The 3,997-nt window shown below is 37.6% G+C and overlaps 1 pseudogene; it reads right to left on the bottom strand.

Annotated features, from left to right (window-relative positions):
• The window catches only part of LOC101649618, a 17,664-nt pseudogene extending 15,948 nt beyond the window's left edge, over positions 1–1,716 (bottom strand).
• Positions 1,717–3,997: the final 2,281 nt, after the last annotated feature.

Genomic DNA, 3,997 nt, shown 5'->3' with positions numbered 1-3,997 from the left:
TACCTTAATACTAAACCTATAAATATATGCACATAGATCTATTTCCCCATCATATAAAATATATTTACATATGTACATGCCTGTATTTAGACCTCTATAAATGCCCTTTTCCTCCTTGTTCTTTCCTCTATTTCCTTTTAATTTCCTCTTGTCCCACTACCATGCTCATCCTTCATTTGAGTTTTAGTAATTCCTCTCCTTTACATTGCCCTTGATCAAGCTCTACCAGGCTTCCTACACCTCACCACTGATTTTGAATCACTTGTTGTTCTCTTGTTCCTGGGTTTGTTAACACCCACTTCTGAAAAACAGTATGTTTGACTAAAAGAATATTTTATAAAGTAAAATGTCCATCCTTTTTAAAAATTGCAATAGCTAAACTATAAGCTGTGCATCCTTAGATGCCAGATTCTTTGTCTTTCATATTTTTATCCCCAGGTTAAAATATTGTATGCACTGCAGAGAGAATTCTTAGATTTGAGTAAAACTTGGGGTAAAATTGCTTACTGTATGTGTTTATTTTGTGAATAATCAATCCTACACTTGGAAGAGTATAGCTATCTTTCTCTCTTTGTAGCAATTCAACATAATCAGTGTGCATTGGTTGGAACATACTTCAACTATAATGTGATATGGGCCTGGATCAGTTCAACATGGAAGAGAAAGAGGAAATCTGTGAACTATGTCAAAGGTAAAACATTCAGATTTTTAATATAAGCAAGAAAAACAAAGGAAAATTTCAGCATGCCACCAAGATCTGAAAATTTAAAAACAGAAGTAAATAATAATTTTAATGTTCTAGAAAGTGGACCTTCCAATAATTAAGGAAGTCAATATTTAGAGGAAGTCATAAAGGAAACCATAACCTTCTTTAGCCTAAGGCTTTTAAAGATATAACTCTTGATTTTATAGTATGTTGACTCATTCCCAGAGAAGTTAACTAGTAGGGTCATACAGCTGGCTAGTGATGGAACAAGCATCTTGGTTTCCAATCCTCTGGTCTTGTTGGGAAACCATGCATATATTTCATGTTTTGTGCTGTTACTAGACTTTCTTCATATAAATCTCCTTCAGAGAGTCAAGGGAACGCCAGAAGCAGTAGTCCGTATCCAGATTTTTATGCTGTGTTAAAGACATGTTTCCTTCTGTAATTACTCTATCATTGTGTTGTCTTTAGCCTCCACTGCCCTGCTTATGAGGCCAATAGTAATGAGATTGTGAGGAACATCCTCTCTTCATTTTCTCATATCCATTCAGCATATCAGCATATATCTTCTACTTCCTGTGTGCCCCAGAAGGTAGAACCCTGAGGGATCTAGCACCCAGGTTTCTTGTTCCCTACTTGCCAGTTGTATAAGATGAAAGGAAATATGGGAAGAAAATGAAAGGTTAAGAGGATAAATTTGGATATGTTTGGGTAATCTTGTCTTGTGTCTTTCCCTGTGCGACTTCCATGTTCCATACAAGTCCATATTTTTTTGGTTTGTATTTTGCAAAGCTTACATTTTCCTGAGAGGTGGCCTTTTTTCCAGGTATGACTTTTCTGCTGACACAGAAGCATTCTTGCCTCCCCTTGTCTTGGGAGTTGCAGGGGTGATGACAGTCTTCCCTGTTGCTTATCTCTGTTGGTGGTGTGGTGTCAGGTGCCATCCAGTCTGTTCCATGCATCACTGCGTGGTGCTTCCCTAGCTTCTTGGTGGTTGTGCTGGGGCTCATGGTTGCAGCCACTGTGTCAATCCACCTGGTCAAGGATCTTCCTAGTTTTGGCTGTCCCACTGCTGTACCAAGCATGATGCCTTTTACAAGGGTCTGTTCTCTCCTGATCACATGTCCAAATTAAATGAGATGGAGTATTGCAATCCTTCTTCCTAAGGAGCATTCTGGCTGTACTTCTTCCAAGACAGATTTGTCTGTCCTTTTGGAAGACCATGATACTTTCAATATTCTTTGCCAGCACCATAATACAGATGCATCAATTCTTCTTCAGTCTTGCTTATTCGATGACCAACTTTCCCATGGGCATGAGGTGAATGAAAGCACCGTGGCATGAAACTTGCTCTAGGTATCCGGCTCTCATTTTTCAGTTCCCTTGTACCTGTGTGGTGCAAATGATAAACACCGGTCTCCTATCGAAAAGCATGGAGGCTCAAATCCATCCAGAGGTATCTCAGAAGAAAGATGTGGCAATCTACTTCTGAGAAAACCAGCCCCCCTCCCTTTTTCACCTACTTGTCCTTTCTCCCTCCTCTAACACTTTCTCTTCCACTTTTTGATCTCCCCCTAGCAGTTAATCTAACACCTCCCCATACTGCCCGTGACTTCTATTTTCCTAAGGATTATTTTTTTCCAAACTACATAAATTAACACAATACACATTTTTAGAAATAATATTAGTCATAAAGAACTGTAAAATATTTAGAAAACAATAATTACACCTGAGCCTTCAATATCTGAACTTGCTAACTTCCTTGCTAATTGATTTTAAAATTTCAACAGATTTATTTCTGTTTCACTCATTTATTTATTTTCTATGAATCAAGGTTTGTATTCAATCTTCATGTACATTTAATGCTGAAGATAGGAAATGTATGTTTGATTGTCATTTTAACAAAAATAAATGATTTAAATAAAGTGAATCTGAAAATTAATCTTTAAAAATTTTCTCTATTCATAAATGCTGATAAGTTGCAAAGCAAATTAGCTACAACTGAAAGGAGATACCAGCATTTTAATTCTGTTTCTCTTCCTAACTATAATTATGCATTAAAAATAATTTTCATGGTTAGTGGTTCTATGTGATTTGAATTCAAATTGCATTTAGATACCTTACATCGTCAGGATTTTATATTGTCTCTAAACTGGGGTGTTTCTCTTAGCCATTCTTGGCAAATGGCCTCAGGGTAGTTTCAGAGGAGGAAAGTACCTGGCGACAAGTGGGGCATGGAACAAATGACCACCCCATTACCTGCTTGCTGACTTCAGCCAACTGCACTCCCTCTTCCAGCAGTTCCACCCTCTCCTTAAGAGGGTTGCAGGAGGCCACCTACCCTCCGTGGCGTGGTGGGAGGTCATGTGACATGTATAGTTTTGCTTCATCGTGAAGGCTTTCCTCAGATCTGAGATCTGTTAATAATTAGTCAAGTCTTTCTCAGCCCAGCTCCTGAACACAACTCTGAGAAAATGTTTTCAGATGTCTTTAGATTGGTACTTAGATTAACCCTTGCAATCTGTAAAGAGGAATAGAGCTACCACTGATTTTTATAAAATATATACTTTTTCACCATCCTTAAACACTGAGTAAAATTTCTCTTAAAACAGATATTTTCCTTAAGTCTTCAGCCACTAACAAACCAAACCAAACCAAATCAAACCAGACTGATTGTTGTCACATTGATGCTCACTCATGCTGGCCGTATAAGATAAGAGTCAAACTGCTCCACGGGGTTTCCTACTTTCTGCACAGAGGCTAACGGACACTTCTTTCTCCCTCAGAGCAATCAGCAGATTCGATCTTCTGACCTTTCTGATATCAGCTGAGGAGTTAAACACGAGTTCTTTTTGGTACAGCGAGTCCGTGTATATTTCCATCTTCTTTTGATAGTGTCTGCTTCTTTCAAAATTTTTGCCCATAGCACCTTTTAATCTTGAGGCTTGATGTTTTTCTTAAATTCTTTCAAATTAAGATATGCTGAGTGTATTCTTCCATTTTTGGTTTTCAAACTCCAGGTCTTTGCACATTTCATTATAATATTTTATTGTGTCTTCTCTAGCTGTACTTAAAAATTTTCTTTTCATCTCTGGCTAGTCATTTCTTTTATTTGCCTTAGCTACTCTGTGATTAAGAGCAAGTTTGAGAGTCTCTTCAAATCACTGTGGGTTTTTTTTTTTCTTTCTTGTCTTTTTAATGATCTTTTGCTTTCTTCATGAATGATGCTTTTGATGTCATCCCACAACTCATTGGGTTTTCTGTCATTAGTGTTCAAAGCATTAGATCTGT

Source organism: Echinops telfairi, unplaced genomic scaffold (genome assembly GCF_000313985.2).
Source record: "Echinops telfairi isolate 266 unplaced genomic scaffold, ASM31398v2 ScPeMD7_4225;HRSCAF=4972, whole genome shotgun sequence".
NCBI classification, from domain to species: domain Eukaryota; kingdom Metazoa; phylum Chordata; class Mammalia; order Afrosoricida; family Tenrecidae; genus Echinops; species Echinops telfairi.
This window is presented reverse-complemented; position numbering and strand designations above follow the sequence as displayed.